Here is a 10,796-nt window from a genome sequence, read left to right as displayed (position 1 = left end):
GCGGGTGTGGCGATGAGCAAAAGGGTGACAGAGAGGGGCGAGAGAGAATGTCCACGCGTTTCTGCCCTTTTCAATGTTTTATTCACTCAAATCACCTAATACATAAATCTATAGGTTCTTAATCAAGAAAATGACAATCCTAATGCTGGGCATTGCGATAAACAATTCAAAGCAAACAATTCTATGTTAACTTCTAAGCACTGCAAACATAATCATGACAGACCTATTACAGACATTTCCTCTGCACGCTAAGCGTAAGTGCTAGATTTCAAAGTCTTAAGTCTTTGGTCTTAATTCCAGCAGATGCACACTCACTCAGACCCCAGCGATTAGATCAGTAACCAATAGAGGCTTCCCCTTGGGGTGATGTTGACGGCTTGCTGAGGAGATGGTTGTAAGGAGACTTCCTTTTCTCACCAGAGTCAAGAAGCTGCTGGAGAGTTTGAGAGCAGTGAGGACAAAGAAGAGGTTTAGGCAGATGTGAAGGGTTGCGATGTCAGTCCAGGTCCTCATCAGGCTCTCAGGCTTTGTGTGCATCAGTGTCGGCTGGCTTGAATGTCTGTTCATTTGATTCATATAAATATAAAATTAGGTTATTTAATTTAATATTTATATTAAATTTGGGGAGCTTCTGCTCATCCTTTGGGTCCCTATCAACTGTTACCAGCTTTCTTAGTGACATCTTTCATTCTTAGAGTTAGGACATGTGGTTTGGTGATTTCCGCCCTGATGTCACACTTCTGACTCTTATCAGGGTTATAACAGATGACATGTGACTTCACCCTAACTCCTACCTGACTTGTGGAAAGTGACTTGCTTTTATCAGGCTATGTCTGATAGACACATTGGAGGGCTCCGTGACTTGCCTGGTGAGACTGCAGGTTTGTTTTAAGATGTAACTGCTTAGGCCTAAAGCCATCCTTATAGGGGGTCACTGTGAGACGAGTGCTGGGATTTGGATATTCCAAATCTGGCCATTAAGTATGCCCTCAGACTGTGATGCTGTGATTGGTAGGCAAATAATTACTGACTTAAAAAAATGTTGGAAAGGAAAAGGTCTCATTTTAGTAGTTTGAAATACCTTTAGAAATAAAATTATTCACTAAACAATAGACTTCTTTTAAAACAAAACAAAAACCTCTCTTCTCTTCTTTCTCTTTTGACCACCTCTAAATATGGTTATTATATCTCAATTGTTGGTTAAGTCAGTATGGAGTACATTAAATTTTTGTTTATCAAAAGTTTTATTTTTTTGTATCTGTTGCTACTTTCCAGAAGTATTTGAAACACATAATAAATGTTCACGGATGATTTTTTTTTTCAATTGTTCAAACATTCAAGTAGTATTTCAATCCTTCATTCTGTGGCTCCAATTGTATTGTAACTTGAAATTTAGCTATTTTTTTTTAAGTTCTTTTTCCAGTAAATTTCTTAAGATGCATGTGCTATATAAATAAATTTTTATGTTTCGTTCATAGCAAACGTCTTTATTCTACTATCCTACTTTGCCTGGATTTGAAATTTGGAGACGTCACTTCATAGTTTTCCAGTAGTAGTGCAGTCAAGTCTAATGCTGTCTATACAGGTTCCAGCTGTGAGAGTTTTTTACTTTTTTCTTCTTTCTTCCTCTTCCTCCCCTCTTTTTTTTCTTTTTCACAATCTTCTCTACTTTTGATTTTTTTCTCTTAAGGGAATTTTTATTTAATGGGAGGACATTTTGTGAGTTTTGCCTCTAAATTTTTTTCTTCCTATTTTTTAAAAAATTTTATTTTTTAGCTTTAAGTAGACACAATATCTTTCTTTTTATTTTTTATGTGGTGCTAAGGATCATACCCAGTGCCTCACACATGCCAGGTGAGCGTGCTACTACTTGAGCCATATCCCCAGCCTCCCTGTTTTCTTTATACCTTTGCTTTAAGAATTTTGACTTTGTAAAAAAAATGTTTTTACTATATTCTAGCTTCATTATTTGATCATTTCTAATTTCCAAAAGCACTTCCATGTTCATTTCTCTTTTCTGTCCAAATCAAATTAAGAGAATGGAGTTAGCATCACTGACTTCCTAATGTGATGAACTAAAAAGGAAAAGAGAAGGAAAAAAAAAGCTTATTCTCTATCTTTTATATTGGATATATATATATATTAAGCTGCTTAGGGCTTCACTAAGTTTCCGAGGCTGGCTTTAAACTTGCAATCCTCCTGCCTCAGCCTCCCAAGCCTCTGGGATTATAGGCATGTGCCATTGCACCCATACCCTTATATATTTTTAATGAATCACACAAGAGTAGGTCACATCACTTTTGTCTTTCATGACATTGACATTATTGAAAAATACTGGCCATTTATTTTGTAAAATATCCTTAAATTGTGTTCATCTAATATTTCCTAATAGTAAGATGCATGTTGTGGTGCTTTGGCAAGTATATTATGTGCATAATGCTTTTTCCTTTTTAGTTCATCACATTAGGAAGTCAGTGATGCTAACTCCATTCTCTTAATTAAGGTGTTCTTGCAGCTTATCCACTGTTCAATTATCAAATTCCCCTTTATAGTAGTTCAGTGTTTTGTGGGAAGGTATTTTAAAATTATGTAAATATCCTTCCTCTTCAAACTCTTACCCACTAATTTAGCATCCCTGATGATGAGCCATTTAATGTCTACAATGGTTGTGTTGTGATTTTCTAATTACTTTTCTTATTATAGTTAATAGTTGACATTTTACTATAAGGAAGATCTTTCCTTTCTCAGCCATCATTTTATGTTATTCAATGAATTATAACCTGTCTACTTCATTTTGAAGCTTGGATTACCTAATAATTGGCCACTGGGACCCTCTAAAGCTGGCTATTGTATCCTTTTGATAACCCCCTCATACTTTTTACTATTTCCATACATTGTGGAAAAAAAAAAAAGTTTCAGGCTCACCTTGGACTTTTAGTTAACTAGCCTAAAGTGTGGAAAGTAAGACAGGGTACTAAAATAAAGTTAAAGAAATAGAAAGGAGCCATATTTCATCTACAGATCAGATGAAGGATTTTACAGTTAAGTGATATTAAACTGTCATATTTTAAAAATCAGAATTGTTTATTAAAATGTATATTTTTAAAAACTCAATTAAGAAATTAAATATGTTTACAATTTTTGCACTTAAGCATAAATGAGACATGCATTGTTGATATATCAATGGAAGCAGAAGAAAACTATTTCATAAAGTAAAAGCATAAGTTAGAGGTAAAAACTGAGTAAATAAATGGAAAAAATTTTTGACAATGCAGACTGTGGGCTACAAGAAAGAAAGATGTTTTGTTATGGACACTGAGATAATAAAGAAATAATAGAATACAGGATATTTACTGTGGTGCTTTGAGATAACTACTAAAAATTGCCTATGTAAACTAACAATATAGATGAAGGTAAGGTATATCAAGGAAATTCCTACTAAGGCAAATGACAGAATTTTTTTTTTTTTTGATGGTGCTGGGGTTCGAACCCAGGGAAACTTATGCATGCCAGGCAAGAACTCTACCAACTGAGCTATATCCCCAACCTGAGTCAAAATTTTTGAATAAAAAAGATGAGGATTCATCTTAGCATCATGTGAACCAAAATTCAAAAAATATAAAAATGCTTGTAGTTAAGTATATAATAACCAACTTCTTCTTTCCTCAGCCATCTATTTTCTCTCCTTAGAGAACAATACTGATTTAGATTTTTACATATCCAAAGATTTAATATTGACTATCAAAAACAATTTATGTGTTTCCATCCATATGGTATCCTTCTAGAAACACCGGTACAAATTTACTTTAAAACACTGTGCTATTAAAATAGTTTTATATATTATTAAAATAAATATATTTTCAGGGCAGACATAAAATTATTTTTGTAATTTAGAAACATAGTTAAATAAAAAGAGTTGAAGTTGATAGATGGGACAATGACACTTTTTTTTTTAACCTGTTCCCAATATATCTGGAGTTGACTTGATTCTTGTTTCTTAAGAATTTTCAAGCTGGGCATAGTGATGCACCCTTGTAATCCTAGTGACTTGGGAGGCTGAGGCAGGCGGATTGAAGTTTGAAACCATCCCAGACAACTTAAGCATTAAGCAACTTACTGAATTACAAAAAAAAAAAAAAGTGCTGGGAATGTGCCTCAGTGGTTCAACCCCCAATAGGAAAAAAAAAAAACAAACAAAACAAAAAAAACCTCTTTCATGTTCAGGTCTGGTGAGATCAGGGCTATTTATCTGACAAGTGCTGTTTTTTGTTTTTTTTCCACTATTTTCAACACTTTACTTCTCATATTTTATAATATATGTCTTCCATTCCAGGTAGTTTAATTTTTCTTTTTCTTTCTTTCTTTCTTTTTTTTTTTTTTTTTTGAGCTGGGGATTGAACCCTCGCTTCCTGCATGTAAGGAAAGTGCTTCACTACTGAGCACTACATCCCAGACCTCAGTTTTTCTTTAGGTGTGTCTAATCTGGTCTCACATCCATCTCTACAATTCTTTGCTTCATATTTTGAATGCTTGGGGTATTTGTCTGGGAAATCTTTCTGGTTCTGGTTTTTATTTATTTATTTTTTTAAGTCATAAAGGGTTCTCATTTCCTGTTCCATTCCCTGACATGCCCTTTCCCTATGTCTCTTCACCTGGCTGTTTTCATGTTCAGGTCTGGTGAGATCAGGACTATTTGACAGGTGCTTTTTTTTTTACTTCCAAGAAAAACTAATATCAAGACTGAACTTTATGTCCCAGGAGAAGCAATATTGATCCTTGTCAAGACAGATGACTGCGGAAGATTTACCAAGTGAACATAGCAGTGTCAGGTAGGAAAGGGATAGGCATGGAGCAGGGTGTTTCTACCAGGAACCCCAAACTATAAGCTTCAGTATTCACCTGGCAGCAAAGATCCAATAGCTCCTCTAGACAGTGCTAGTGTGCAGGGAGGAAGCATATGTCAGCAGGATGGAGAATATCCTTGTGATATCAGAAAGCACCTGAAGTGTTTTTTAGCACCTGATTGGTTGTTCTTTCCCATGCAGGTTGCCTGGTGCTTTGTTCCCTTAGCCACCTCAAACCGACCTAATAGCATCTATGGCTCTATCTCATCCCCAGCCTAGAGTACTGCCACCTCCACAGGGTCTGCTTCCTTTGTCCTCTGCCTTTGTCAAGGAATGTACTGGTCACAGGATCACTGAAGTTTTGGTTGACACTGCCACTCCAGGATTTGAGCTCTTTATCTTGCCTTCTTAATGGATTTTGTTTCTGTCCCCATCTGATCCCATTATCAGCTATCCCAGGCTGTACTTGGATCCACAGAGGTATACAGAGTGTCTGTGTCACAGTGTATGTGGTCAAAAAAGTGGTGTGGTGGCTGAGGTGACCCAGAAGTATAGTGACTTTAGCACCAAGTAGAGAAAGTCAGCCTTGCCCTCCCCCTACCCCAGCTTCCTGGGGGCCCTACTTGATGTGATTGGCCATTGGCCTGAGCTTGCATCACAATGACCACCAGGGTTGCTAAGCAACTGTCCCCAAGGATTTGAAGAACAAGAGCTTTCCTGCCAGTGTGAGCAGGACATAGCTCTTGCTCCTTTGTGAAGAACTAGTCCTGAGAACTCCTGATGTTACAGTGGATGGCTGCAGATCCTGGAAGTACATGGGGCCACCCAGTAAGGCTGAGGGAAATCTCACTGTGGTGCCTCAACACGGGCCTGGTACCCCTTCCTCAGGCCTGAGTGAGGATGTACCTGTGAATATCCCTAGAGTCTGCCCTGGGCCAAGGGAGAGTGGGACTGCCTGTGAGCCTTGTGGCTGCTGTTTCCAGAGGAGCCCCAGCATGTGGATCAGAGCCTGTAGATGATGGTGCTGCCTCAGTGTGTGTGTGTGTGTGTGTGTGTGTACATGTGCATGTGGGCACTTGCCTGTGTGTAGATCTTCTGGAGATGGATGGATCCTGTGCCTGAAGCTTGAACTTCTCTGTTGTCCATGCTCTTTCTCCTGACCTGATAATACTTTGTGTGCTAGTGTTTAGCTCTGGCACCATGTATGTTGCAAAGTTGCTGAGGCAGGTCTTGTGTCAGGGTTTTTTAGCCTCCCGTTTCCTCCTGACCTGCGGGAGAGATGGGGAAAGCACGCCCCGACCAGGACGAGCCGAGAAAGGTAAAGCCCTCCCTTCCCTAGGACAATCAAGTGGGCCAGGGAGAACAGTCAAAGCAGGATCTCATTTAATGAGAAAACATACACAGCTAATATAATGTACAGGAGCCAGTCAGGATAAAGGTCAGCAGGGTGGGGAGAATTTACATCTACACCCATCCTACAGGCAGTAATGTCCGTGAGGGCAGAAGGGTTCTGAGCTGGGGTTCTGAGCAGAAGGGTTCTAGAGGTGGTCCGATTCTTCATCACAACCCAGGGCAATGCCTTCTGGCTAATCGCTAGGTGCTCTCTTAGCCACATGTGGCCCCAGGACTGGGAAGCGGGTGCAGCCAGCAAGTTAAGTTTCCTCTTTTCTGATGCAACATGCCCACATTACATCATGCCCTACAGTCTTGAACTTATGATCCTCCTGCCTTGGCCTCCTGACTCACTGGGATTGCATGTATGTGCCACTGGCTACAAACTCATTTTGAAGTTACAGAAAGGTATAAAGACAGGTCAAAGGAAGTGGTTCTATCTCTAATCATACCATTCTGTAGTGTTAGCTAATGTCTTAACTCATGATTTTAATGAGACCAAGAAGAAAGTGGCTTGGGCAATATTACTAACCAGAATGCAGACTTTGGGGATCCATATGGCAGGGTAATGCTATCTCCTCAGCTGCTTGTACTCTTACATTTTTCCTCAGTCCTTCCTCATCTTCCATAAGCTTGGTGGACTTTCATTTTAGGATACCCTTCAAAAGAAAAAAGGCTTTCTATGGAAAAGGGTGATGTAATTCTTTGGTGTCAGTTCCATCGCTCTCAGCTCAGTAACATCTATTTCTTCTAGGCTGATGCAATCATCCTAGAGTTCTAGCTTGGTATGTTCATTCATTCATATATATATATGACTTGGGTTTTCATTGCCAGTCATACAGTTGAGTGATGGAAGTATTGTGACATGGATCCAGCACTAGTTGTTCTTTGCCTTCCTTATTTTTTCCCTTCACTTTCATTTTCATTCAAATTCATTGATGTCTAATTCCAATTTAGGTGTCACTTATGGCTTATGAGCACTCAACCTTCTCTCTTTCATTGTTTTCATAGAAGGGTCAGTCCTTGAGGTCTTAAATGTGATGGTTGATCATTAGAAATCCCCACGTTTATTTTAATATACTCTCTTGGCTTGCAAGGCCTTGGGTAGGCCTTCAGTATATACCTGGTCCTAGTTATGGTTTTCTTCTTCAGCCTTCCAGGTTTTCATTTTTGAGGATGAAATTCTTTGTATCCACCAACATGCTGTTTAAGTAGGCAGCAGCCCTGCTTTCCTGCTCCTAGGGCACATATGGTAGAGAAATACACAGAGGTCAAAGAGAGAAGCCTTAGGAGCCTAGAGGCCTTTGGCAGAAGTAACCTGAACAAGCCATGCCCTGCCCTTTCACTGAGCCCCCATATTCAAGGCAGAGCAGTACCTCCTACTTTTCCTACTTTCCAGTGAAAGGTCAGCCTTGCTTTTCCCTGGGAATAGACCCTCCCAGGAAGTAATCAATCACCTACTGCAGAGAGTGCTGACTCAGGAAGCTTCTGTGTAAGAAGTGTACATGCCTGTTTCAAAGAAGTAAGGGTAATACCTGCCAGCTGCTGTGACCTACCTGGAAGACTATGCTCACCAAAGCCAAGCCAGATACCTGAGTGGGTTTTTTTTTTTTTATGGAGGAGTGTGGATATCAGGGGTTGAACTCAGTGACACACAACCATTAGCCACATCCCGAGCCCTGTTTTGTATTTTATTTAGAGGCAGGGTCTCACTGAGTTGCTTAGTGCCTTGCTGTTGCTGAGGCTGGCTTTGAACTCATGATCTTTGAACACTTCTAGAGTAGGGAACTTACTTGTCACATCTAAAGGTGGTCTTCATGTCACAGGCAGGAACTTCTACTTGACATACTCACTACTAAACTCAGGGAACTTCCATCCCTGCCCACCAGATTATATCACTGCCCCATCTGACTTCATCTCCACCCAGGTGGTTCTAGATCCAGATCAAAGTCTAGCAACTGTGGTGATAACCACAAGTGACCCACAGCTCTGGTAAATAGATCTCTGAGAACTCAGAGGATCTCAGCCTCTCATGTAAGCCTCTGGTAGTTCAAATGTGCCTTGAACCCCTTGTGTAGTTGCATAGATAACAGGAAGCACTTGCATCACAGTGGTCACCTGGGTACTGAGTCATGAGTCACTCAGGGTATGTGTCGAGCTCAAACCTCTGTGGCAGTGTGCAGGTGCAGGTTATAGACATTGCAAAGGCACCTGGCTTTAGAATGTGCATTTTAGTGGGTCAAAGCAGGTGGTTGAGTTCAGGCCACAAAGGTGGGATTGGGAGCCTTGTTGGGTCTGGGTGTGGTTCCTAGCATTGGGACTGCATTGGGGATGTGCATGTGACTCTCTTTTGGGGAGTCTTCTTAGTGACTGCACATGTGCTTTGGGGCTGTTTTTCTCCCCGAAGTGATTTAGTGCTTGGGAAGACCCCAGAGCCCAAGGAGCTATGTGCCTAAGTACTGGGTGGGGCAAGTGCACTTCTTCTGGGCCTCAAATCTGTGGGCCTCTGGACCTTATCTGTTACTTCTTTTGCCTTGCAGCTGTGTATGTGATATTTTTTTGGGGGGGAGGGGGGTGTCACTGTACAGTGACAGTTTCCATCTATATCCTGAGTAACATCAGATTCTGGTTTGGCTGCTAGCTACTTCCTATGCACACCTTCTCTTCTGATTTCCGTTCTTGATTGAGGAGGCAGTGCCCAGCATAACTGGTACCCTGTTCAACCCCCTTCCTTTTTCTCTACAGTCTTCTACAGTTTTGTCTTTGGCCACCACCCATTTACTTCTTTCGGTTCTTTCTCTTTCTCTACCCTTTTTAGGGTTCTAAGTGCCTTTTCTTTTTCTTTTTACTTTCTTTTTTTGGTACTGGAGATTGAACCTAGGGATGCTTAACCACTGAGCCATATCCCCAGCCCTTTTTATTTAATTTTGAGACAGAGTCTGGCTAAGTTGCTTGGGCCTCACTAAGTTGCTAAGGCTGAGTCAGCTTTGAACTTGTAATCCTCCTGCCTCAGCCTCCTGAGCTACTGGGATTATAGGTGTGCATCAACACACCTGGCTCTAAGTACTTTTTTAAAAAACTAAATTTATTTTTATATTGCTAGGTGTTTCTTAAAAATTGGAGTCAGCTCTTCATTCTTTAATCTCTATATATTGCCTCTGAAATGTTCACCATCTCTTATCCTTCTAGGATCCCAGTTCCATGTGCTATAATTCATTACTATATACCTTATGCTTATACTTTCTCTTCACTATTTCTATTAATTTTTTCCTCATAAAATGACTGGATGTTATGTCTTCAATTCTAGTAGGTTAATTTACCCTTCAACTGTATTTAATATGTTCTTCAACATGTCTGTTTAATTCATTTTCTTTAAATTTATGTATATACCCTTTGTAGCCGCCGCCTTCCTCCTCCTCCTCCTCCTCCTCCTCCTCCTCCTCTTCTTCTAGGGATCAAACCCATGGCCTCACACTTGTTAAGCAGTCTACCACTGAGCTAAACCCCAAACCCCTGTATTTATTTTTCATAAGAGTTTCTATTCTTTACCAAAAGCATAATGTCTTTTAACATATAATTGTAGTTATTTTTGTATCCATCTGATTTCTTTAAATCAGCTTTATTATGGTATATGTCAAATGATGCACATCACTTTTACACTTTTACACACATAAAGTTTTCATGTGTTTTGACAAAGGGACCTAAACATAGGGTACATTCACAATTGCTACCTCAAATGTGGAAGCAATGCTTTAGTCCTCAAACCCTTATTGTGAGTTGCCAAAGGTTCATTAGGAAATGATTCATACTGCTTTTTAAATTTAGAGAAGGAAGGGCCAGTGGTATTGGCTGAGGAAAGAGTGTATGTGCAATTTGGATGGAGAGCCCAAGGGCAAATTAGTAAACCTCAGCATAGGATAAGCTCAAGGACTTCTTGGGATTGTTCTAGCTGCAAAGGCGAAATAGTAATAATTAATAATAATAACAATTACAATAAGAGGAAACAAAGAAGGATCCTTTCAACATTATCTCTATAATACATGTAACAAAAACCTGAAGGGAAAGATACATGGGTAACACCAGTATTTCTCATTCACTAAATGATCTGAAGGTATCTGATTTGCATCTTACCCCGCAAGGTTACAATCAAGTCTTTTTTTTTTCTTTTTTAGAGAGAGAGAGAATGAATTTTTAATATTTATTTAATTTTTTTTTTTTAGTTTTTCGGCGAACACAACATCTTTGTTTTTTGTATGTGGTGCTAAGGATCGAACCCAGGTCACACGCATGCCAGGCGAGCGTGCTACCACTTGAGCCACATCCCCAGCCCCACAATCAAGTCTTTTAGATAGAAGCAATCAGTTCATTGTAGGAGCTCAGTTTAGTGAAACATAATCAGCCTTCACTGTTATCTTCTCATTCTACTTACTAAGAAAACCACTTATCTGACTTAAGTTTCAACAGCCATTCCATACACCTGTTCCCCCCAACCTCCAAAGTATTCTCTCTCTCTCTCTCTTTCCTCCCCTCCCCTCCTTTTTTTTTTTTTTTTTTTTTTTT

The sequence above is a fragment of the Marmota flaviventris genome, chromosome 18 (genome assembly GCF_047511675.1).
Source record: "Marmota flaviventris isolate mMarFla1 chromosome 18, mMarFla1.hap1, whole genome shotgun sequence".
NCBI lineage: Eukaryota > Metazoa > Chordata > Mammalia > Rodentia > Sciuridae > Marmota > Marmota flaviventris.
The sequence above is the reverse complement of the archived record's forward strand: the minus strand, read 5'-3'. Positions refer to the sequence as shown.